This window comes from Pezoporus occidentalis, unplaced genomic scaffold, assembly GCF_034315485.1.
Source record: "Pezoporus occidentalis ecotype Australia unplaced genomic scaffold, CSIRO_AGI_Poc_V1 ctg51, whole genome shotgun sequence".
NCBI classification, from domain to species: domain Eukaryota; kingdom Metazoa; phylum Chordata; class Aves; order Psittaciformes; family Psittacidae; genus Pezoporus; species Pezoporus occidentalis.
This window is the reverse complement of record NW_026915847.1, coordinates 454,836-482,484: the sequence shown is the minus strand read 5'-3', so window position 1 is coordinate 482,484 and position 27,649 is coordinate 454,836. Positions and strand designations below refer to the sequence as shown.

Here is a 27,649-nt window from a genome sequence, read left to right as displayed (position 1 = left end):
GTGCAGAGAATTCTTATCTGTTTTAATAAAACCTGTTTTGTTTTCTTTTATTTTTTCTCATGCCTGTGTATTTCTAGTAAGTTTCACCTGTCTTGAGGCTGTCCTTTCAGCTATCCTCACTAGCTACATGGCTTGAATGTAGCAGGAGAAATCCAGCCATCAACTGAAATTATCATTTAGAGCTTGCTTTCATTCGGGAGTCACTCAAGCACCTAGCAGCTACAGTTACAATGAGCTGGAGCTTCCTGCTTCAGCTGATGTTTTGGCAAGTGCTTTCTCTGAAATGGCATAATCATAGTATTTCAGACAAGGTTTGAATCCGCAAAGGGTTATCTTGATTTATAAACCATTTACTCCCATGTAATAGTTTGCAGTGTTCCAACTATTTCTTGATTAGTTAATGAGAATCATGTTCAAGAAGAATTACTTTAGTGTTCTTCAGGTGTCTTGTTTTGCAGAATTTATTTGCTTAGTTTTATTGCCTGGATAAGAATCTCAGCATACCACTTTATAGAAAAATCCCAAGTTTAAAATCTGTGTCTGCAGGGTAGGTGGCAACACAGATGTTGCTACTTCAGTACAGAATTAATTTGATTTTATAATCTATTTTCTATTTCTATTTTCTAAAGATAGCTCTTGTGGCACTAAAAACCTGGATTAATATCACGGAAGTATTTGATTAGCAGCAACTGAAAACCTGTCCAGTCATTTGGAAAGGAGTGAATCAATGGTCACAGGAACATTATAAGCACAAAGGTGTTATAAGCTGGAGGAAAACAACACAGCATTCCACAATGTTACAGTATTTTGTGTACTTTTGTATCTTCCTAATAGTTTTTTTTAATTTGCCATTGCTCTCTTCATTCCCTTTATTAGCAAATTTCAATTCCTTATCACTATTTAATGCTTACTGTAATAAAAAAAGTAATTTTGAGAAGAGAATAAATATAGAAAACATCGAAGTTGCAGAAATCTGAAAAAAAAAAAAAGCTGTTATATAGTTTTAATTACATTTTCTCTCTGATGCTTTTTCTATGACATCCTGAATCTTCTTGTGAGAGCTGGATATATTTTTCTGATGAAGTACTGGCTTGTTGAGTATTAAATAAGCTTTTCTTTTCAATTTACTATGTTTCCTGTTAAGAATCTTTGCACAAATTAAGAAAGGTCATTGCAGTGAATGAGGACAGTCCTTTGCAGTCCCTGGGAGTTTCTTAAAAGACAACATTATTCAGCTGGAAATCTTCCTGCCTCCCAGAAATCAACCACTACCGACAGTAGCATATGCTAGCTGAAAAATTTCTAATGAAAGATTTTCCTTTAAAATGCTTACTTACAGATATATATATATAAAAAAAAAAGTGTCCAAGGAATATGGTGTTCATCAATAATAGACAGGATAGAGGGGAAGTTTTCTGACTCCTCTCCCATTTTTCCTGACAGTCTGAAGGATGGCTGGTTGGAGGACCACTTTTGAAGAAAGCATGCAATCATTCTGTTGATTATTTACAGCTACAGCAATTTCACTACATTCTACAGAAAACTTTGTTATCTTTGACATTTGGTCATTATTCTCCAAACTCAGTCTTTCCTATAATTTCTGTATTTACCCACTTTTATTCAGTATCTGCTTTCTCTAGTGGAAACAGTTTTCAGATGTTTTGTTATGAAAACCTAACTAGTAGTTTATTTATTATATATATATTTATATATATATATGTATATATTGTTTAAATCATAAATCATACCTGCATTTCAGTCTATTTCTATGTTCAGGTTTCCTTATGTTATTTTAAGCCAAACTGTGTTACATGACAGTAGGTCTAACACTACTGATAGTGAAAATTAATGGAAAAATATAAAACTTTCACCAGTTGAAAAAATGTAAGCCATTTACTAGTTGGTAATAAATTCATCTGAAGTACATATATCCTTTAAAAAAATCAACTTCAAATTTGAAGGTCTGACTGTTCTCATGAGAGTCATACATCTCAGAAAACCCTAGGGAAGTTCAAAATAAAAACTGGAATTTCTTGACTGATTGATAGCATGTACACATGACTGAACGAAAAATGACTGCTCTTAGTCTATGCAGGAGGATACCACATATTTGCCACATCCATGCATTCTACCTGACTCCATTAAGGGCTACTAGATCCTTTCTGATAGTTCAGAAAGACAAAGGGAATCTGCATTCTTTCTGCAGTAGACCCTTCTGCTTGAGCTGAAGCTCAACACCAGATGGCACCTGAAGGTCACACAGTGGTCTACAGACTAAAAATATAAAATTCAATTTTAGTTTGAAGAAATAATGACTACACAAAAAAGTCATTGAGTCAGCTACATACAAACTAACTGCAGAGATCTTATCAAAATCAAACTATGTGTAACGTTAATGTTAAATCTGGGAGGAGAGAAAAAAAACACAAACAAAAAAAAAAGAAAGAAATTCCAAAATTTTCTAAAAAAAAAGTCCATGGATGATAGCCATTTAAGGGTACTTTCATATCTTGTTACAATTGCTCTCTTGAGGCTGTCATCAGGAATAGCGGTGACTGAGAATGAATAGAAAACATCGCTGGATTTTGCCTGATATATTTTGCAGTGCACCATGAAACACATGTATTTGGGAGAAAGCTTCTTAAAAGACACTTCTCAAGAATAAAATCTTAAGTTTGAAAAGGAATAAATACATAGTGGTAGATCAGACCAGTAACAGCTGCCATTCTACAGATGACTTCCAGTCCCGCTACATAAACATCAGAAGACAGGTTATGCAGAATGTCTTGAAAGCTTTAAATATCATTTCTACTAGGTTAATACTTAATGTGTCTTCCAGAGAAAAGGACATCACCATCTCTGATGGCTAAAATCTAATACCCAGGTCAGGTTTCACGGCAGTGAAGAAGTAGCAGCCTCTTAAGTACACATGACTACCACCATAAAAGTTAAATACAAGTTAAAATCAATATCGAGAATTACACTTGGAAGCAAATGAAGCACTGGAAGCAAATTAAGTTTATAGAGTTCTAACTTAACGTTCACCATGCAATAAGCTCTGCAGAAAGTATACTAGGGCCCAGCCTGGAGGTGACAAAGATGTAGCTGGTGTTAGTGAAGTCTATATTCAAGACAAATGGTGAAGACCCTCTGAAGACTCAAAGATAAAAGGCTGGGCACTTGACTGCTACTCCTGCTGTTCAGATAGCTACAGAGATTCCCCCCTTAAAGGGAGATGGAAAGAGATAAAAGTTGCCTCCATCCTTTTATACAACAACCACAATCTTTCAAAACCAGGTCAGTAAAATCAATATGGCAGAAAAATATTCACACAGTATTCATAAAAATGTTTCTCACAAAACTCTGGGGAACATTTCTTTGCTGCTCCAGGTGCTTGCCTTCTAACGAGCTTGGCCTCATGATCTACAACTTTGGGACAGTGTTTGCCTCAGGGTCAAGCCTTCCCTCTCTTTCCAGACCTATTCCACAGAGGGGAAACAAAATACAGAAAGAGAAAATTACTTTTTGTTCATTTTCTTTACCAAGATTAGAAACAGACTATCTTGCCCAGAGAAATCACTTTATGGGTAAGCTGGAAAAAGCCCGTACAAAACATACTGATATTGTTTGAACTCATGGTCCCATATGTGGCTACTTAGATTTTTTTTTTTTTACTAGAAAGGTAGCACATATTAAATCAAACTCCCCCCCCCAAAATTAAAAATTATTAAAAAAAGACAAACCAAACAAAAAAAAACCTACAGAAGATAGCTAGTAACTAAAACTAAGTTATAACAAGTCTGAGAAATTCAATGTTCACCAGTTTTCTAGGAAAACATAATTAACATGTCATCAACAGGTTACATATGTCAGAGTGAGCAATTCCATCCAACATTAGCATTTTAGCTTTCTTTGAGTGCAGGGGGAATAAAGATGGGGTGGTTTTGATCTTTCTTTTGATCTTTATAAATTTCTACTGTCTGTCTTCATCATGTTTTCTTTGTAAAGAGGAACTAATGAAAAGGAACAGAAACCCTATTCTGAATTGTATTTGATTCCCCATTTATTTCTATTGGGATGAAATTTCTGTCATATTCAAGTACCAGGCTTTGAAGGGTTGTTTCAATTGAACACGTCTTACTTTTTTGTGTTTGGTGTGTCCCATCATGTGTGCGTTCCTCTCCCCAGATACATATAATGAAAATATAGGAATAGAACACAATAATCTAAAGACTGATTTTTAGTCATTTTCACATGTAATAGAGTTAACATCATTTACTGCCAAGGGAAAAAAACACAAAATCTTACCAAAGTCTGTGTTTGGTTCCACAGCTGTTACAAGCACACACAAGGTGTTAACATCTCAGTGTATACGCATGTGGAATTTCAGTCATTTAAAAAAACACCATCCGCATGATTAAGTCGTGGCATTAAAAGCTACAAAAGTCCTACTGTTTCAATTTGTTATTAATATACTAAGGATTTGAGGCACTATGAAAAGCAATACACGAAGTCAAACAGCCTGCGTAATGGCAAAGAGGAAGCTAACAAATAAATTACTTGGGCAGGCAAAGAACAAATTCAGAGAGAGAGGTGGTAACATATTGTCAGAAGACAGCTTCAGGCAAAATAGGTGAAAATCACAAAGAAAAGACATGAAGCACAGAAAGGGAAACAAAATTGCAGAGGAGTAGCAAAAGCAAAGGCCTAATAGTTATTCTGACTAGGACAAGTTGACAGCATGCCAAAAGAATTAGGATCTAATCAGTCTGTGGGGGTGAAGACTAGAAGAAGAAGGGTCAGATAAATGGAGTATAAGAAAAAAAAAAAAACAACAAAACCACCACCCCACCACCCCCCCCCGAAAAAAAAACCCTCAAAGGAACAAACTGATTTTGAAGGGAATACTACATTCCAACCAAAAGTCTCTTGACACAGAAGGGGTGAGACTGACAATTTCTATGGATACATGACAGCTGGATTGTAATGGTTGCCTCCATTTTTGAGACAACCTCTTGAAGATACAGGACAGTGCTTGTCCATTCACAGTAAGCAGACTAAGCGATCCACGGATAGGAACATAATCAGACACAGGTAACTCAGCAGGAAAATGCAAATCATTTTGTAAAATAATTATCACCTTAGTGACAGGAGGTTGAAAAGATGTATGTATCAGTATTTGTAAGAATGATGGGGGTTTGCTTCCCTGTATATCTATACAGTTTTTCAGGTTTTAGTACTAAATGCTCATAAAAGCATCAAATGAAAATTCATTGTCATTAGTAACTTTCAATAGTTGTTTACTTTCAGCCCTTAATCCATGGCCTTCTTCAAAATTACTTGTTTTTTCTTCTCGGAAAACCAGTATTAATATTTCAGAGTAGCCTAAGAGTAGTTGCAAAAGCAATTACTTTGAGATTTGTGCAACTCTGAACAGGAATGCTGTCGTTAATGGTCACGTCATGACCCACAACTGGGAATATAGTTGTCAGTAATGACACAAAATAAGCCCAGAGTCATTTAAGACACTGAGATAGGATATCATAGGAACAGCCTGTACGCAGACTCTGAAGATCACGCTACATTCATTTGGCTGCTTAACTGTAAATCTAATATTACAACTGTCTTAACTTTAATATGCATTCTTCGTGACTGCAAGACATACATGCCCAGATGTTTTACTAAAATGTAATACCACCTCCAAACTTTGCTTTCATCATGTCTGTTTTGACAAAATGAAATTATCAAAGCGTTAAGACATGTTCAGTATTTTCTATGGTACATATATTTTATAGCATCTCAGATATTACTCTCTGGCAAAATTAATTAAAACCTGAAAAAAATTTTTAAAAATTAAAAGCATTTTAACTTTAAAAAAAAAAAGCAAAACCCACAACATTTTAAATATCATGCTGCTATGACCACACAACCCTTCAGTGCAGCATTACTATGGCTATAAAGTGGCCATAAGCTTCATACTGAATTTGTGAGCCCTCAGGTCTGAGGCTTGGCAGATCTGCTCTGTCTGAACCTCTACTGAACTGCAGTTTTTCTTTACTTGGTTGAGCTACAACAGCAATTTCTCTGATCGACTGGGTGTCTATGCAAGCTTATTTTACTTTTGTTTAACTTCGTGTGGTACAGCCATGGGTTTATGCAGACATAGCAGTAACAAGCAGTTACCCGCATATTACTGGATACTTAGGGCTCTAACACAATGAGGCAGTGCAAAGAAACACTGGGAAAACTTCAGTAGCCTGGGTATGTGAAACTGAGGAGTGCAGTCATGGGAGGATAGGGATGGGGTGCAGACACAGAGACCTCGTGCCCATAAGAAATTCATCTGTGATGAAGAAATGCAGACCTGAGCTGGACAAAATTAGCACATTTGCAAACATATTAAAATAACCTTGAGCAGACCTTGTAGGGAGGAAAAAGGAACCATCAACATGGACAATCTGGTATTCCTTCTTGTGAGGGACACAGTTGCTGCCAGCTTGTTACGATACCCCACTGACACCACCAGTGTGAAACCTCTTGGTTTAGGGCCCCGAGGATCTGGAAATGGGGAGCATGGCACCAGGAAAAGGCTTAGAAACCAAGAAATATGCATGCAAAAATCCTAACTGCATTCTTGTTCCATCTTTTGCTGGACTAACAATAATTAGATTCTAGTGATTTCAGTTATACTAATAATATATAATTTGCCTTACTGCAAACAACATTTTGAATGTAACATTGTGTAAGTGATGCAAATTTACAGTTACCTTTCTTTAAATTAAAATTTATTTATTTCATTGTAGTGCCTTTAAAAAGCTGCATGAACTGCTAAACTTTTAAAGGACCCTTTGACTTTCAACTGGTGCTGTAAGTACTGGAAGGGAGCCTGTGGGCAGACTGTTGAGAAAGGTTACGTTCACCAGACTTGTGATGTAGCTACCTTATTTGGGAGATGGAATGACACATTTAGTTGAAAAACTTTCATAGATCTATCCTTTCTGCTACCTTTGACGAAGGTGAGAAGGTCCCTAAAATGACTCTTCAAGGAACACTTGAAAGTATAAGCAAATGCAAGCATGTCTTTTTATTCTGAAGGTGTTGCTGAAGAGTTATTCTAAACTGTGTGTGTAATTTATGTCTGAAAGCAGATGGTGGTTTGAACTAGAAGAACTGCTGGGGAGCCAACAGTCAGGAAAAAATTCCTCATTTTTCTCAGAAAGGAATCTTAGCGGAAATAAGCCAAACCATATTCTTATGGATGTTGCATGCACGTTTTAATTTCAAGCTCCGAGAGTGTCTTGGTACACATTATGCTGCTAAATCCCTTTGCAGCATATATTAATCTGTAGTGTTTTCTGTATATCAGTTATGCTTTCCCTGGCCTCTTCATAATAATTGTATTTACTCTGCAGATCAATTTAGGATCCAGCACACTGAAAAAAAAGAATATCTATCTTTGAAGACCTGTTTCCTGGAATTGCATCCCTCTGTTTATGGATTTGTTTTTTCTTTTCCTATAGTAACATTATCCAAAATCCTGAACAGGATGTTTAAAAATCAGGAGCATGTTAGTTTGAAAATCATTGATCTCTGTGATTATTAGAGTCAGAAAGCAATTTCTTCTTTCAACAATAATTTCTCAAAGCAGGTTAGCCTGGAAGAGTACACAATCGCAACCACAGTACTAGAAAGTAATTCCAGTCCTGCTTTCGTTTCAGTGACACTTTGCAATTTAGTAGATTAGCAATGGAAATACAAGTTTCAGATACTTATGAAAGAAAAAAAAATTACATTTAACCAGCATTGCTTTACGTGGAACCAATAATATGTTAAGAATATATGCACCCTTTTCATGACTATCTCAAGGCTTTGACTCCATCAAGTCTATATTATTTTTCATGTTTACTTTTTTATTGATAACTGTACTACTGCTAAACCATAGATGTCTATCAACAGGTGCATGGAAACAGATATAAGTAAAGCAGATATAATGCATTTGCCAGTGATAGCATTACTTCACATATCAAATATTGTTCTTGCACAAATGCTGAATGGATCACCAATTTAAATTTGCCAGCCTACTTTTAAGGCTGACCTTTGATTACTTGTGGAAATCTGTGGATTTGCATGGGAAATTTCCAGGGTCAGGAAACCCACCTGCATCCATGGATTAATACATATTCCGAAAAATATAAAAAAATAAGCCCTTACTATGAAGCTTTTCTATTCTTCATCTTTCCCTCTTTTTCACCAAATATGCAAGCACTGGGATTTTATCACTTCTTCATACATATCATGCTGTGATCAAAAGCAATTAAATGTACTGCTGGTGTTTATACAAAAGGATATCTGAGGCTACTTTGATATCCTAGACAACATCTTCCTGCAGTTCCTCTTCCCATTTGTATATCATTTAGATGCAGCAAACAGCAATTTAAATGGAAAGAGAAAAAAAAACTAAAACCCTACACATATGGAGACACTATCTTACTGATTGTAGATGACAGTCCAGTAGATGTCCACACCTTTGCTGAGCTTTTGCCCCCTCTGCAGTTAAAAGGAGAGCTGTAGTCACTTTGCCAAGGTTATTCATCTGACCTACTTCAGCTACCTTCCTTGGGATAAGATGAATCCTGTTACCTCAGGAACTTAAAAATAAATTGAAACAAGAACATAATTTTATATTATGTTCAAAAATAGGAAAAAACAAGCATACAAGTTTTTTGCTACTAGAGTAAAAACGCATTCTTGTAATAACCTTCTACTATAAATTATTGGAAAATAATATTTTTGAAACAATATCATATTTTTGTTAGAATACTTATTTTTTACCCATTTATGTATCCTTAAAAAAATATTTGCTTCATACTATACATTTCTGATCCGTTTTCTTCATTAGTCCTACCCGATGTGTAACTGTGTGGCTATTATAATTCTTTTTAGTGGTTTTAAAAACAAAACTTTATTTTAAAAATACAATGCTGGTGCATCTTACATGCTTCCATGCTACCGCAGGAATTGTAGGTCAGCATTTTCCTGTGCTGAGCATCAGTTCTGCTCAACAGAAAGCAGAGCCTATTCAAGACAGTGTTGCAACACTTTGGTTCTTTGTTACTTCAAGATTACTGTAATGCACTGTAAAATAAACCCTCCATGACAAACAATGAGGAAAGATAGAGAAAAAACACTGTATAACTGCACATTGAACAGGCAGTTCCTTGTACCTGGCCAATGCTTTTAGGCAGTGTGACTTTCTGCTATTATTTTCCTTTACTTTTTGGGTGGTGGGGGCACAAGCCAAATTCAACTTGTTCAAGTTCAACAGTTCAACTGTATATTTGAACTGTAGTTTTACAGAAATGCACATGTATTCTAATGTGTTTACGAACTAAGTACACTGCAAGAAGACAGCCTGTGGTTCTCTAAGCACATTCTTTAATTTCTCCTTTAATTCTCATTTTATTCTGTCCTTGTCACATAATGATCCCTAAGAGGGTATTCACCTGATTGTGGATGCTCACCATGAGGTATGATTAGCAGCTCCAAGGATTCTAAAATGTCACAAAATATAATAATATTGGGGGGAGAAGGCTTTTCAACTTGCAACCCTAAAATGAGCTGTTTTGCCATTAAAGTACAAATTCCTCACCCATAAAATGGGGAGAACCTTCCTTACAGGATAGCTATGAGACAAAAATGAGTGATGTCTTTGGGGCATTCTGATCCAGCCTGTGAACAGGAGGAACGGAAAGGAAAATAATGGTAGTGATGAGCACCAGTTGTGGGCAAGCACACTGAAGTCCTCCCAGATAATGCCCATAAAACACGTCTACAGCTGCTTGAACAACTACCCAGGGCCTGAATGATAAAGGCGAGCTAGGATAATAAGCTTGTCCTAAGCCTTAAGGCAGCAGTACCCTATGAGGGCTGCTGATATAAGCAGAACAGGAGGATAGAAATAAAACATGAGGACAAACCAGTGGACAGCTCTGTGTTCCATTTCCTATACTGGATGAAGTTTTCTGTAGTCTGTTCAGTATTCTGAATGAATCAAAAGCCCAGAGGAAAACAGTGTGTTGCATTCACAACTCCACAATTAAGGTACATCAGGGGTTGATTTTTCATGTACTTTGAATAGGAGATTTTAGTTTGACTTTGTGTTGCAATGCTTTTAGAATATTATTCATGCAAAATTGTCTGCACTCAAAAACCTGTTCAGTCTTTTATTAAAAAGTTACAGTAAAACACCCTCTTTCACAGACACCCCGTTTTTGTGAGTAAAGAACTTGTGTGCCCTTGTGAGGTTGGGAGCTATGCTGGTGGTGGCCTATACCTCCGGTAGGGTCTCCCATGCCAGACAGGTCTCAGCTGAAGGATCAAAGTGTGTTCATGGGCAGGATGGGCTCACTAGCCTTCTGGCAACCATCCTAGGAGAAGGAAAACTCTAACTTCAAACCTGGGCAGATGGAGCTCGTTTAGCTCTGTAAGGCCATCCATCTAAGAGAAGGATACTCTAACCAAACCTATGACCTGAGGACTTTGCTGTCACCGTCCAAGCTTGCTAGGCCCTGGCAGATAAACCTCAAGGGTAAAGGGTGGAGCCAGTTCCACGCACGCTGTGCCTCACCTAAAAAATCCACTGCGCAGGCCTGAAGGGTTTACCCACACTTGCAAAGCCCTGTAGCGACAGGTGAGGGACGAAATGGCAGGTGATAAGGTGCACTGGAAGCCGCAGACCCAACCCTGTATGCAGGCGGTTCAGGACATTGGTCGCTCCATAGCATCATTGTCTCCTTTGAGAACTCATGCAGAATTAGTCTTGAGGAGAAAAGACAAGGTAGAAAAAATCGCGCCCCGCCTATGCCACCCAAGGAGACCTTTCACTGTGCTTTTTGCAACCAGATTTGCCTATCCCACATTGGCCTTTTTAGTCATCAGTGTGCTTGTAGTAAGCGTGCATAAAGCCCTTCCCAAATCTTCATTCATGAAGTCAAGCCATGATGATGATGATGGTGATGATGATGATGACAGTAAAACACTGTAGTTCAATTCCACATATATTTTACAAATAGATTACAAAGGAAATAGAAACATGTTTTTCTAGAGCTGAATTTCTATTTACCTTTTAATTATGGATGAGTTTTTGATTGATTTAAGTCATCCACAAGCAACATACTGTCAAGTACTGGCCATCCATGGAGAGCATCAGTACATGCATATTCCTCAAGGTATGTTCCAAAAAAAAAAAAAAAAACCCAAACAAAAAGAGAAATTGAAGGCTGCTTCTTTAATATGGCTACTTGCAAAACTGCCAGACTGTGTAAGTGAATGCAGGAAGATGTTACAGTTGGTTTCCTGTGACAGAGCACTGATGTTTTCACCCTGTATGGTGGATCATCCTGGGATCACACTCCTGAGGATATGCTAGGTTAGGATGAAATATGCAGACCTATTGCAGAAAAAGAATCTGCTTTGACTAATGAGCAGAATAGCAAAAAGAAAACAAGATCTGACAGTTCCTTGATACTAAATGGTGTGACCTAAGCCCATAGCTGTCAAGGTTTTTGCACTGCCAGAAGGGAGATTTGGGGGTTTTGGAGCCGGAGAAACAACTATAATGATTCAGACTTAACCTCAGCAGTGCCCTGGACCATTATTTAATGATGACTCACCTTGGAGTATGCTAGTTAAATATTTTGATAAATGGAGGAAATAAAAGTTACTGGTCCCAACAGTTCCACTGTACATAAATAAAAGAAATAGTTGATAAAACAGTATGAAAAGGCAGGCAGGTAGCATATAATTATTCCCCAGGTGACAGGAAATAAAATGGGCAGCGTAAATCTACTAAAAGGTGTAATTATCTCCAGGTACCAGGCCCACATGAGACATTATCTAACATCTGCAAAAGCCATAGCATCGTTTATTTTCACCTGATGCATCCATAGCAAATATTGCAGCAAATTAGTAAAAGCAATAGGCGGTTGTTGCACAAGAATAAAATGTAAAGTTAAAAACAGAAGTAATGTCTGAGATTTGTGTAAGGGCACTGAGTAAGAGCTGATGTGACATGTTAGACTCACTGGGCAAGGAGCTCAATTAAATATGTATGGTATTCTTCAGGAAATGTACTACATCTTCCATGTGCTCAAAGGTACAGTGAAAATATTTTGCTGCGTTGCTGACATCCAACAAGTTACCCAGGGCCTTTGCACAGCTGCCTTGCTGCCCTCTGTAGCACTGCAGTGATGATCATCACGACATCCTGCACAAAACCCAGTCATGTCCATTGGGTCTGGCACCTCTCCATCTGCTCAGCATGATGAGGTACCCTACAGACACCTTGCATGTGAAATCAGGCATGCTGCAATATTAATAAGATGAGGTGCATAACTGTAAAGAAGATGCCAGTCAAGGCAGCCAAAAACCAAATTATTTTTTGTGCTTTTTTTTGTGTGAATGTGGAAATGGAGATATGATATTAAGTGACAACTATCAAAGCCTGCAGATGAGATAGGGCATGTATCTCCTATCAGGGAATATTTGTGTTCAGCTAGTTGTGCCTATGAAATTTGAAGCACTTACATGATCTGTAGAAAAAGGCACTTTCAGGAATAGATGTTAATCAATAGCCTAAATACTTCAAATACTGAGAAAACAACCTTGGTGAGTTAAGAAAAAAAAAAAAATTAATCTTTCTCCCATTAAAATTTTAATGAATAGAGAATTTTATTCCAAGTGATAGGAATTTCAAAACTGGGTTCAGACAGCCACGTTTTAATTTTTAGACTCTTGCAGTGCAATCAACTTCAATGTCTTAACCTAGCTTTTTTTCAGTGTTCTTAAACTGTACTTGTATGATTTAGAATGAAGTCTTGTAAAATAAGCTTGCAAAGCTTTTGATATTGCAAGGAGTTCTTGCTTGGCACAATATTGATAGGAGTTTTTATTTACGGTTACTGTACCATGTATTTTATAAACAGGATGAATGTGTTTAGGCCTCTACAAGGAGTAATCATGTAAACTGCGGTCTCAGTGAAAAGGTGGATATTAGCCTACAAAAGGAACGTTATTTTCAGATTTCCAAACTTCAGTACTTAAATATTACCATCTTTTAAACATGAAGGTTCCAAAGCATTAGTTCCTACTCAATTGCACTTAGGACCATCAGCTTACAGATCCAGTGTATATGTATTTATGAATACTGTTAATGGAGAAGTGGGCAAATAATAAGTCCACTACTGGTACTATAAAAAATACACACAGTGTGTTTATGTGATGCCAATTAATGGCATGTTTTTGAGGAATTCCAGCTTGACAACTCATTGACAAGTCCTGCAAACTTAAGTCTCAAGAATATATGAGACATGACAGAGGCAGCACAAGTTATCCCACCCTTCCTTCCCAATACTCTTCAACCCTGACTTACCATATTCTGTGGAAAAAAAAAAAATTGCTATGCCTACTCCACAGTTGTTATCTGTGAGTGACCACCAGCAGGCCTGCTGGCTACTGCCAGTTTTGACAGTGGATTATGTCGTGAAATGACATTTGGGGTTTGTCCTTGCTCAATAGCAAACACTGTTAAGGAAGTAGTTTGTAAGACAAGTTCCTCGTATATGAAGGTGGCAGAGTTTTACGGGCAAACAGCTTTAATCTGTCCTTTTCTTTTAGGTTACGTTTGCTTACCAGGGGGAAAAAGTGGGGGAGGAAAAAGTTTGCCTGCCTGAAAAGAAGGAGCTTGCCTACAGAGTAGAAAAAGATTTGATTGCCTGAAAGGAAAAGTGCCTATAAGAAAGAAAAAAAAAAAATATAGCCTGAGTGAGGAGCTTACACACTTGCTTCAAAAAGCCTGCCTGCTTCAGAAAAAAAAAAGCACTTACCTGCTAGAATTCAGCTTGCCAACTTTTCTGCCGGGTGCTGGAAAGCAAAATGCTGAAACAAGGTCTACACTCATTACTTCTGCTGCTATCACACATTCAAAACAAGGCCATCAATTAATTTCTGCACAATAGCCTCTTTAGTTTTAAAATCTACCATGCTTTACATACTGCTTTCAAGGCAATCCTGGCAAGTGAAGGTGCTATGGGAAGTGCTAATCTTTTCATCTTTTTTGTATGGGTTTAAGAAGGGAACAGATCCTAGAAGTTATTCATCACTTACAAGGCATAACATGAAATTTTCTTGTGCTTTTGAAGTGATTCCCCTGAATATAATTGACTAAACTGATTAAAGCAACTGTTGAGTTGAAAGTCTTCCAATCAAGGTCTGAAAAATGCCTTCCTGTGAAATGTTTAATATTTCTTTTTGTATGATCCCCTTATTAGGGTGTTCAACTCTGTATCTGGGAAAATTATGATTTTTCAGGAAACTGGATTACATCTCCTCACCCTCTCTGCAGCTGACACTGTTTGCTTGAGGATTTGTTTTTAGAACTGGACATTTTATTTTATACATTTTATTTTCTAGAAAACAGGGTTTTAGGCAGTGTATTAGACTAGTTTTTACCTGGCTTTATTTTCAGTGCCCAACCATACAAAATTTTTATGCAAAATGAAAAATCTTTAAAATTTAATAGCTATCAAGAAGCCAACTGTAAAATTACATTTTCAATAAGGAAAACATAAAATATTTTCAAATACTGTATTTCCCCCACTAAAGCTTGTATTTTTCTCAAATGTGGAATTTCACATGGTCACAGAATGGTTGAGGTTGAAAGGAACTTCCTGGACTCATCTTGTCCAGCCCTCTTGCTCAAGCAGGTGACCCACAGCAGGCCACCCAGGACCATCTCCAGACAATGTTTGAGTATATCCAGCGTCTCCAGATGGAGACTCCACAGCTTCTCCAGGCAACCTGTGCCACTGTTCAGTCACCTGTCATCACTCAGAACACATCCCTACATAGGTACACATATCTATTTTATAGGTATTTTATACCTATAGATATCTCTTATCTATGCATTCATGAGAAAATACATGCTTTCTGTGTCTGTGTGCTTCCACATATGGCATATAATTCTTTTCTGCCACAAAGGACACTGAACACTGAACCTAAGAGTGTGCCTATAGCATAGCTTCTGTCCTTATTAATCTTCAACAAATGCTTCCTGGGTAAAGAAAAAGCAAACCAATGAATGTTTATTTTATGCTTACATATTTGGTATACTAGTGCAGTGGATTTGCAGTCAGATTTGGCTCTCTGGGTGCAGTTGGTAGGGTGGGTACATCCTAGATCCTCATCCTGCACTTACCATTTAAGTCGTAATAAACATCAACACACAAGCTTATTTTCGACTCCAAGAGTCAAAATCAGAATGCTTTTTTCAACAAACATACATTAATGTTCAAAAGTTAATATTCCCTCTAATTTTAAAATAAATAATAAATTTGCGATAGTAATACACTGGTCATGGATGCTGTCTGATTAATATGCTTGCTTCAGCTTTACAGGGAACAAATGGATCTCCTTTTCCTAAGGCCTCTCAGATCCTAACCATATGACTCCTCAGAGCCCTGCTGCGGAAGGGCTCCACTGGAAACCAGATTGCACAAGAGGTGGCAATGTGAGTTTTAGAATCAATTTTAAAGCCTTCAAAAAGTATACACCTGTGGAATACTTGCTACTTTATTATATTTATCTATATCCTTTTAGACACTATGTTATCTATTCATAGTTCAGCAGGTATGCCATGCTCATCAGTTTCCAAATTATTGCTGGCTTCCTGGCACACCTCTTAGTTATTTTTATCTGATATTTCAAATAAATTACAAAATGCCTTGAATTGCATGATTAGTCCATTATGTATTCTATTTATTACAATTATATGAACTTTTGATTAACCTCCATCAGTTTCATGAATAAATTACCTGGATCGAGGAAACTGCCAGTTAATGTTACAATGTTCCAGTGGGGAGTTTCCGAGAGATTAATCTGCCTTTTTTAGAGGCAGCTTTTTTCATCCCAGCTTCCTTTAAAAGGAATACATACTGCTGCTGCTGCTCAGTTGTGATGAAGAACGTGTGAATGTATTTGCAACCCGCTCAAACTGAGTGGGTGCAAAATTTACTCACAGAACCACATCTTTGGAAGATGATTTGTGCCCTTTCAAATATTGATGGCACAGCCACTCTAACATGATGAGGATAAATTGTGCTAATCATAGTGAGCCTCCCAAGCTGCACTGTATCACAATCCAGAGATTTCTTTCCCGTGTCTTCTGTGAGTGGTGTTGAACAATTTCTGTTAAGAAATCTCAAAACACTTTTCTTCCAGTTTCATTTAGGCAGATGGAGTGGCACCAGCACTTTTATAAAGTGATCAAGAAAACAAGAGCAAATGGTGGGCATCTAACTTTTGGGTACAGAGGAAGTATTTTCTGGAGTTAATAGAGAATGGGAAGACCAAGACAGCAACTTGCCTAGCAAATTCATCACACTCAATACCTGCTGTGTGTTGTAGGCTCAAAAGAGATAAGATATGAAGAGCTTTCATCTCGTCTTAATAACAAGTAATAAACTTCCATAGATAACCTGTTGATAAAAGACTTGGTGGCACAAAGATTAGACAGAGAAAGGAAGTAAGGATGCTGGACAAGGGTGCTGGTGGCCCTTCAATTAACTGTACACAAGAAGACCTCTGAATATAGAATAAAATGATGAAATCAAAGTATTAATTGTAATGACATAGGATCTTTCTGCAAGAGATGAGAAGTGCAGAGATGTCCACAGCAGCATCTCATCACTGCCTGGTGCTGCTGGTGTTCAAAAGCATCATAGTGAAGAAACAGCTCAAAACAAGAAAGCGTGATCAACATGAGGTGCTCAGGAAGACAGAAAGAGGTTTGGGAGACCCTGAGGGAGCACCAGTGAGACAGAAAGGGTCCTGGATAAGCCATCAGCACCCACTGGGTGGGGACCACCGGCATAGCTGCAGTGGTGTGCTGCTGTTCAAAATGAATGTTGATATAGCAAATACAGGATATTTTGTCCTTATATTAGCTAATCCTTAGACTGATCTTAGAAGACAGAATTTAAGTATTTCTTAAATAACCAAATAAACCAGGTCCTGTGAGGTCAGAATAGTCTGTGGGTTCAGTTCAATTTTGAAGGAAAGCTACTGGGAATGATCATTTAATGAGCCTGGGCTATAAATATTATTGTTAGCATACTGATTATATCTTTTTCTATGCTGCTTTCTCATATGAGATAGACAGAGATGGTGCCAACTGCTCTCAGTAGCTGGCAAAAACAGCGAACTGGATGAAAACCAGCTGGTTGCAGCTCAGACTAGAAAGACAGACGACATTCAGGAGAAGTATTTTAGGAACAAAATCTTGCACCAAACTATTCCTGAAGCATTTTTACATTAGACTCAAATTTCTGTGCGACTCACAGATCTATTTGGGATCAGCTTTCCAAAGATAAAGGTAACTGCAGATCATACAAGTTGTCTTGTGGATGACTATACTCAGAATAATTGTATTTCCTTTTCTGCAATCTGTGGTCACAAAAGTCTCAGGATGCTGACAATAGAGAAAAAAGTGCTACAGCCAAGTGCCACAATGACATCACACTTCTCAGGGAATACCAGGGTGCAAGATGACTGAAGACAAGCGACAGCCAGGAGACTCAAATGATAATAAAAAGAGCAGGGACCAAAACTGGAAACATTATTCTAATGACCTAATGATCTAAGTATCAGTTCAGGTGCTAGAAAGCAAACAGGAGTGATGAAAGGAACATTTTTTGGTGTTACAATCTTTTTAAAGTAAATCCTGGAGGACAGATGGTAGGATTGTAAAAGATGTGTTTTCCATGAGCTAAGTCAGGAGCATTAGAAGTGTAAAGAGGCAGGGATTTGAGTAAGAGAGCTGTTTATTATAAAAACTAACAATGCATGCAGTTGAAGTTCACTGGTATTTCTTAGAGCAACCTTGGCAAATAATGTAAGAAATACATAGGGCACTATGAGCCTTTTGTTGTAATTTCCTTCTCTTTCCCAGACACAATAAAATAATATACAGGATTTCTCTCGCTTTCCTCAGTGCAGTGACATTTCACAAAAGGTAAAGCAATGCTGCGCCTACTGACTTCCCTTGTCTATTTACAAGAGGAAATGTCATCAAGCATTAAAAATGTCACTACCTGCTGGGATGACGTCACAGAAATGCTCCTTCCCCTTCAGATGCTGATGTTTGGAGCAATAAACCATAATCTGCTTAAAGAGATCATGGTTTGATAGGCAAATGGCACTCTGCTTAATACCTACAAAATGAATTGCAGAGCAAATACATTTGCCAGGACTGAAGACATTTTCCAAGGAGTGCAGACAAATGTTCACTAACATTGTCTGCCTCTTCAGCCAATTATTGCTGCAATGCAGACAAAGAGGTGCTGTGTCTGCTACTTAAGCCATCTTGTTACAGTCCTTTAAAAGTGCCATGTTCACAGAGAATCATATTTATAATCTTTATACTAAGTACATTTCACCTTAACTGCATCACATCATGAGATTATATAAACAAGACTTTTGTATTTGTGCCAGAGATTTTCTCAAGCTGTACAACTGAGGGTTGCTTATAAACTTCACAGGGTAGAGCTAGTGGGTTTAGGAGCTGCAGTTTTGGTTTATTTATTATTTGAGCAAAATAGACATCATTCACAAAATCTGAAATTCCTTTCTGTCATTAAATGTCTTCCAGATTCATATCCTGCTGTTTATTTCTTGCCTCTACACAGACTTTTTCCTGACATTGCTAAAAAAACATAAATCTTAAAACTAAATAGTTCTCAGAAAAAGAAATAAAAAATTGCTATGTATCACCTACTTACTATCTTCATTATCAAATATTCCAGTAAACATATACGGTAACAAAAGGTCCTTAAATAAGAAATAACATAATTTTTCTTCTCAATTTCAGTTTGTTTTATCCAAAAGAGACATACATACACTGGTTCTTGTAGCCTAAGGACTTGCATGCATAGTGATAAAATGCCAAGTGAATCCTAAACTGAATCTATACTAAGATGCAAAAAAAAAAAAAAACAGTTATGGTGTTTTAGTTGTTATTTGTTTGGTTTTTGGTTTGGGTCTTTTGGTTTTGGTTTGGTTTTGTTATTTTTTTTTGCTTTGTTTTGTTTCGTTTCTTAAACAAGTTGCCAGTTCTTGATTAAATAATAGTTAAAGCTTAAATGAATAAATACATCACAAAGGGGTTTTCCTAATTATTCTAACCTGCTATAACTTGTGTAACCACCATTATTATGGTAGTAAGCCTCCATGCCTTTTGCATATGGAGGACCTATGGTACAAAACCATATGACAGATACCAGTTAGAGATTTTTAACCCCCCTGTGTAAAATAAAGCTGATTTTCTCAGTCCTATCACCAAAACTGCAGTTTGGGGTACATCTATGAAATTTTTCTGGTGAAAACACTGGTAGCCATTAGCTTGCAAAAGAAAAAAGGTGACAGTAAATTAAATTAATTCTTGCTGAGGTTTAACCTCAGCATCTGAACACTTAACCCAAAGTCATTCACTAAGTTAGTGGCAGATCTTACTGCAGACTTTCCTCCATCTTCTCTGCTTTCAATATCAGAGACAGTTCCTTAACTTCCTCAGATTTCCATAGAGATTTCCAGACAAGCAAGATTCACTAGAGTTTAGATGAGTTGAGAGCCAGTGCACAAAGTTTCTCAAGATTGCCTATCACAGGATTACAAATTTATTTTTAGTAGCTGTCCAACTTCTAATGTGAGTCATAAACCTCAATTCAAACTAAGTTTACAAAGTTATTAGATAAAGCTCAGAATCTCAGAATTCTAAATGACTCCATTAGCATCAATGAGTAGGATGCATTTAGGGGAGATACAGCTATACACAATTTAAAATTCATCTGAATATTCAAAAGTTAAATGAAAGAGCTGTTCCCTGGAGATTAACTGGAGAACCATATTCCTATTACTTGCTTCAGCTATATCTTTAGCAATGATTTTTTTTTTTTTTTTAACATTTCTACCTCTCATGCTATTTATAGTGAACACTTACTAGTGTCCCAGTTCAAATTAATATGAGAATGCAACAGCCCTGGTCCCAGTAATACTCCCCTCTATGAGCCAAAACAGCATTCTATTTGTGATATTAACATAAGACTGCATCTACATAGTGCACAAAGGAGAGGTTCCCTCACAGAGACAATGGAAAACTGAGAAAAAAAAGAAGGAACCAAAGTAGACACAAAACAAATATTCTCAAAACATTTTTATGATAGGGTTCAATAATAACTTATATAAGATATATATTATATTTTATATATTATATAGATAAAATATAAAGATATTATACACTATATAATATCTTTCCAATTACTTCCATGCAACCAAAGTACTTTGTATTACAGCAGATAATGTATATAGGAGCTATCTTCTTGCAAAAAAATAATTAAAAAAGGATAAATATAAAAAAATATCTATATTAAGGTCAACTTCTGAAACTTCTGAAAGTTTACTAATAATTCACCGTAAAATAAGTCACTTTTGGCATTAGTAATTAATGAAAGTATTAAACCTGTATCTGTCTTAAGGTACCTGGGAAAAATTTGCTCTGGTTGTTGCAACCTGGGTGAAAAACTATTTTTCTCCCAAAAGATCCAAGCACACATCCCTTTGTCCCACCATGTCCATAAAGAATGGTTTGGGTTAGAAAGGACCTTAATGATTTCCAAGCCCCTGCCATGGGCAGGGACACCTTCCACTAGACCACATTGCTTCAAGCCCTGTCCACCCTGCCCTGGAACACTGCCAGGGATGGGGCAGCCACAGCTTCTCTGGGCAGCCTGTCCCAGTGGCTCACCACCCTCACAGTGCAAACATTTACCGTGTCCTCCCGTCCAAGCAGTTAGCAAGCCACATACACAGGGTATATTGGAAGGTCGTCTGTCATGAAATACAGCCCTAATCAGGAAGAATTGAGAATACAGAATTAAAAATTTATGGTATTAAACAAATACTTATATTTCTGCTACCTTATTTTATCCTGGATAATTGCTTTTACATTTGCTTGTAATTTGGTGTTACTGAATGAACATTTGATAAAAAGATATTGAGTTTTCCATTGCAACTCTCAAAAGAAATGAGCTGGGTGGAAACAACCAAGCCATAACTGATTCTCAATCACTCTCTGGTAGGGCATAACAATGCAAGGGCTAGCCAAGAGTAGGAATGATGTTCTGGAAGTACTGCCTCATAAATAGCACTTATTTAGAATACACAGCTTGGCAAATAGATGGTTTAAATCTCCTGGATCAATACCATCCTTGGGTGAACAGGTCTCTCATGCAATTAGCCTGACTTTGTGTTTGGCAGAGCTTCCTGGTTTCCTAGGCAGGGTGCTCTGGTTTGGTTCGTCCTGAAAGAAAAACCCCAAGCAGGATGTTCACGTTTCAGTCACCTGAGTATTGACTTTAAAGAGCTCTTTCTGACAGGCTCTTTTCCCTTCCTTTTCTCCCCTGTTGCTACTTTATCACACTGACTAGGCTGTACATGAAGTGCCTGAGGGATGGAAGCAAAGTTACAAAACAAGCACATCCAGCCTCCACATCCAGTCCCACCCTGCCTCCTAGAGCATGGCACCACTCAGGGAAGGGTTTAAAAGCACTGAAAGAGTAACTTCATTTTATCTCCACGCTCGTGTTTTTCCTTTTCAGAACCAGGGAATAACAACACGCATTTACCTGGGTTAGCCAGCCCTGTGATACAAAGTTCTGCAAATATGAGCCAAGCACGAACTCATAAATTTTCAGGATCACCCAAAGGGAAGAATCTATGAAATAAATTAATCTCCCAGGCACAGATAAAAAAAAAATGCTGATCTTTAGCACCTCCCACTTAATAATATTAAAGCTCATTACAAATGGTAATAAGCCATGCTTCAGCATGGTTAGGAATATTAATGATATTCTTGTGGTCTTAAAATGGTACAAATGAACAGTGAAGCCAGCAGTCTGATTTTCCTAACATGTCTGTTCATTCATTCATACAGTTTGTGGGTATAATTACCACTGTGTGTTCCTGTTGGCCTGTTATATGCATAAGTAGCTATTTGCATCTGCAAATATCTCATTTACATGTACGGTCACTGTTACAGCTATGTGCATAAATTAGGTATGCAACTGCACACATTGTAATGTTCCTATATTTATAATAAAAAAATGGCTGTGAGCTAAGCCATACATCCTGCTATGTCAACTTTGTGGCAGAACTGGGAATACAACACAAATTGTCAGACTCCCCAGCCTGCAATTTAACCACAGAACCTCACACACTAGAAGAAGAATGGGAAACATAAGCAAGATGAAAGAAACAGCCCAGTAAATAGAATGGTGATCCACCTCAGACTCCTTTTTTTACTTCATTAAACTGTCACAGTTAAGGGACAAGCCCTGTTGTTCCAGAGAATAGATCATCCTAAATACTGATGTCTTGTGAAATAATCCTGTGGTTCTAGAGGAGTAGCAGAGATTTAGCGCAGACCTTTGCTAAGTTTGAACAACATATCCCTTTTTTTATTCAGGTTTCTAGTTTGCAATTAAACAGAGGATTAAAAATTATTGGAAACCTTCCAAACACTTCCCCTTCCCAGACACTGAGGTTTGTACTTGAGTCTTCTAGGAACATACAGTAAACCACATGCAATATTTGTGTTAAAAAAAACCCAACTGCTTTAGTTTCTTGAGATAACTAAAGTGACAATTCCTTTAGAGCCATAATGGAAAGCACATAGCTATAGGGTAAAAGGAAGTAGCAAAGTGAGAAAAAAAAGCAGAAGCTTGTTTGAGAAAACTAGTCTGTGTTTACTGAGAAGGACTACTAGCCTCTGAACTTGTATTACATGTAATTCAAAACATCAGAACACAATCAAAAATGATAGAGGCTGAAGAAAAAGAAGAAAACACAGCAGTTCTCTCTGGGGCATCAGGAGGCACATGTGAGAGCATATGGGCAACAGAATCCACACGTCTTTGGAAAGGGCCTGGATCAGGAGCTATAAAAATCCCAGACTGAGCTCTCAGTTCAGAAAAAGATTTTCTCCCTGTGTGACTCCTGGGAAGTCACAGCAGAACTGAAACAGTGCCTTGACTTTGAGAGCAGGACTTGATGGCTGGAGCCAAGTCCAAACTTGCAACATGAAACCTTTCTCCTTAATAAATATCCTTCACTATATAGCTTCCTAAACTGAGTAGTCATCATATAAAGTTCATTACTGTTCTCCTATTTACCAGGAATGTGACAAGTTACTTCAATCTAAAGCAGGTAATCACATATGTCATAGTTTCAATAACTTAACATGTAATTAGATTCAGCTTTCTTGAAACAAAGTCCCTCAAAGGTCTTTAAGTGGTAGATGTTTAAGTACTGAGTTCTATGCAAAAGACAGCAGCTGTAACATCTGAAAACACCACTCATCCCAATACCATTTATTCCAGTTTAGGAGGAGTTAGAACAAGTGGACGGTGTTGTGGTTTAAGCCCACCCACGCAGCCCGTTCTCTCACTCCCCCCTTTGTCCCCCCCACTCCCGGAGGGACGGGGAGGAGAATTGAAAGATTATAACTCCCACGGGCTAAGATAAGAACAGTCCAGTAACTAAGGTATAACACAAATCACTCCTGCTGCCACCAATAATAATAATGATATGGGAAATAACAAGAGAAGAGAATACAACTGCCCACCACCCACCGACCGATACCCAGCCCGACCCTAGCAGTGATCTAGCCCTTCTGGGTAACTGCCCCCAGTTCTACATCCTGGGCATGACATGCTGTGGTATGGAATACCTCTTTGGCTAGTTTGGGTCAGGTGTCCTGTCTCTGCTTCCTCCTGGCTTCCCCTCCTCCCTGGCAGAGCATGAGACTCACAAAGTCCTTGGTCAGAGTAAACATGACTTAGCAACACTAAAAACATTGGTGTTACCAGCATTGTTCCCGGGCTGAAAGTCAAAACCACAGCACTGCACCAGCTACTAAGAAGGAGAAAAATGACTGCTATTGCTGAACCCAGGACAGTATCCACCACTTATTCCATACTATTCACGTTATGCTCAGATCCCACATTTTCAATATACTTATCTCATATATATATATATATATGTACATCTACAGAGAGAGAGAGAGAGAGATCATTCCTTAGTTCATGGACCAATCCCTATAAAGCTGCTGAGTCCATCCGGTCCATGATGTCAGGCTCCAACTCTTGTAACAGTCTTTCAGAGCAGGAGAGAGAGTGTGATGTAGTCAGTCTAGCAGGCCTCCCCGTACCTGTACTTCAGCCATCGTCCTCCATACCAGAGAGGCTTTAACCGCTTGGCTTGCTTAATTGCAGCATGTTTCACACTTGTGAATCACCTGGGCAATAGTGTCCATTGCTAAGTCCACCACTCAATCATGAGTCCATCTGTATGTTGCCCTGATGGCCTGAAGTGCCATGGGCCCACCAGGCCAAAAATAATTCACCCTCCCCTTCAACACTTTCTGCAACTTGTTGCTGGGGACTCCATACAGCTGCATTCCATCTCCGACACTTCCAAAGCACTGGAGGGGCCCAGTGGACTAGATACTTGCCCATACTGTCCCACACACCCTGCCACTCATGACTGTCCAGCCTCGGGGAAAATCTCCTGGTCCTCCTATATCGTCATCTAACCCCAGACAAGACCCAAACCCGACTCTGCTTAACTTTTGAGATCAGACAAAATGGTGGTGGGTAAAACACAGTCTCTGTGTGTGCCACCATGCTGATCCCCATCACAATCAGCAGGCAGGTCCCAAGGATACCCAAAGGCCATTCAAAACCTTCAGAACTCTCAGTTGATGCTGCTGTACTTGTCACTGGGGCTGGTGTAGCTGCTGTGACTGGAGCTGGAGTAGCTGCACTGTCTACTGGGATCAGAGTTTGAGTAGCTGCTGTACTTGTCACTGGGGTTGGTGTAGCTGCTGTACTTGTCACTAAGGCATGTGGGAATGTCTCCCTCACAGGCTGACCACCTGAGGAGGGGAAAAAAGATGTGTAATTGCTAAGCAATTCTATTATATATTTCCCAAAGTGTAGAGGTGGTGACCAGACTGGGAACGCAAGCCAGATCAGTTTTATGATCAATGAGTCTATTGTATTACAAGTCATTACCATAAAGTACAATGAAACAAGAACCTTAGCCCAAGGTCCCCAGCCAATAGACACTAACACAGCAAATACCGGCTGTAAGTATGGTACAACACGCTGAAACTGTGAGATCAAGAGCAACAACTTTGAGAGCCAATAAGTCAGCATTGTGATGAGTGACTATTAATCCAAAAAAATGAACGCTTATCATAAATGCAATTAGAAACACTGCAGTCAGACCTGTCATTATCTCAACCCTTCGGGCCCCACGTTGGGTGCCAAAAAGAACTGTCGTGGTTTAAGCCCAGACACACAGCTCGCTCTCTCATTTCAGCCCCTTCCTCCTCCCTGCTCCTGGAGGGATGGGGAGGAGAATTGAAAGAATATAATTCCCATGGGTTGAGATAAGAGCAGTCCAGTAACTAAGGTGTAACACAAACCACTGCTGCTACCACCAATAATAATAATAATGCTAAGGAAATAACAAGGGAAGAGAATACAGCCACTCACCACCTGCCAACCAATACCCAGCCTGACCCGAGCAGTGATCTAGCCCTTCCGGGTAACTGCCTCCAGTTTACATCCTGGCCATGACGTGCTGTGGTATGGAATACCTCTTTGGTCAGTTTGGGTCAGGTGCCCTGTCTCTGCCTCCTCCCGGCTTCCCCTCCTCCCTGGCAGAGCATGAGACTCACAAAGTCCTTGGTCAGACCAAACACTACTGAGCAGCAACTAAAAACATCGATGTTATCAGCGCTGTTCCCAGACTGAAAGTCAAAACCACAGCACTGCACCAGCTACTAAGAAGGAGAAAAATGACTGCTGCTGCTGAACCCAGGACAGACGGTCAACTGAGCTGAAAATAACATTCTCTTCCCTTGAGGGCAATATTCCTGGTGCAAAAGGAGAACAGCAAAAGGAACATAACTACAGGTAACACTGAGTTATTCGGAGAGAAAGGGGAGTTCTTAAATTCTGCTTCTTCCTTCCCAGTGTTTTCCCAGTTTGATACAAAACCATTTTAAGGTTTTGTATCGAACTGTGTCATTGGAAGAAGAAAGGAAATAATCCAGAGTGTGGGGACCAAAACCCAAAACTTATTTCACCTCTCTGGAACTGGAAGAAAATGGCATATTAGTGGTCTAAGGCTTTTGCCTTTTAGTGCAGCATCAGTTTGTTATTGAGTTAAAAACCACAGCAGCCTTTGCTGAGCCAGGCAGGTTACAGAGTACACCTGTGAAGAGCACTGCTATCACAAGTGGTTATGATTACCCACCAGAAATGGATCATTTTTAATAGCTGGAACAGAAAGTAGGTATGTCAGCACCTGTACATCTCAAAAGTGTATATGTTTCACGTCTTCCTGGCCCCCATGGCAATCTTGCCTGCTTTTTGCCTTTGCTGTCATTTACTATGAACTGGTAGGATCCAGCAGCCTTATTCTACTTGAAAGAAATTCCAGCTGCCAAAATGCTAATCCAACTTGAATTTTGATTGTGTTGTTGCCAACAAGAACCTGCTTATTCCGCTCTTTCAGATATTATCTCTCTATGAAGCACCCTTTCTGACAGCACTTAGGGACACTAACATTGGCCTTTGCCTAACATTCCCTAGATGACCTGTATCAAACTAATCAGATGCCCTTTTGTCTGAACACATGAGCAAGTAGGTGACCCCATTTGAAAATATTCATTAAATGGTTTCATCATTTTTTTTAATGTTACATTAAAGTCATTAACATATCAAGTCAATTTATGATCTCAATTACAGAGGAGTAAATCTGAGGCAATTACACAGAATATGATCAAAATCTTGTGTGAAATAATTAGAACATTTCAGTTGCTTTTGGTGAAACTTCACTACTGGTATAATATATATTAATAAAGGCCACTAAAATGGATGATGTCAGAAAATTCACTGAAATCAAGTCTCAGGTTGCACAGGAAAGATATCAAGTGAAGCAGATGAATGAAACACTAAGGTCCTGGCAATCAGTTTTAGAGATACTTATGATCTTCACCCATCTGGTGGGAACAAGACTAATTCACCTGATAAACTGAGCATCAGTGACCTTCATTATAAATTCACTAAAACCTCACTGAATAAATGATGACTATTAACCTCAAATTATGTAGACATATAATTACCCAGACTGGATTCTCTGCATACCTGTTACAGGGGCACAACCTGTCTCCCCCAGCTCCCCCAACCACCCCATACACACATTAGCAAGTGTTTACCTAAATGCAGTTACAGACACAAATATGTTAAACAAAATTTTCACTGTTGAAAAAATCAAGATGCTATGAGATAGGAAATATCAGAATTAAAATTGCACATAAACATATTCTCCTCTCTACTAAAACATGCATATGGATTCAGGATCAGGCTTTACTTGCATTCTCCTAATGACACCCTCTCCTTCAGGACAAACAATTTGAGAAGCTTTTCCATTTTCTTGCTATTTAGTATTGGTTTTGATACCATGCATT

At 38.4% G+C, this 27,649-nt stretch overlaps 1 long non-coding RNA gene across 1 annotated transcript in view; it reads left to right on the top strand.

Moving 5' to 3' along the window:
- The window catches only part of LOC134173328 (uncharacterized), an 88,548-nt gene extending 62,552 nt beyond the window's left edge, over positions 1-25,996 (top strand). The window contains exon 2 of the long non-coding RNA XR_009968205.1: positions 25,868-25,996. This is a non-coding gene — a long non-coding RNA (uncharacterized LOC134173328). The remainder of the gene's footprint in view (positions 1-25,867) is intronic.
- The last annotated feature ends 1,653 nt before the right edge of the window (positions 25,997-27,649 follow it).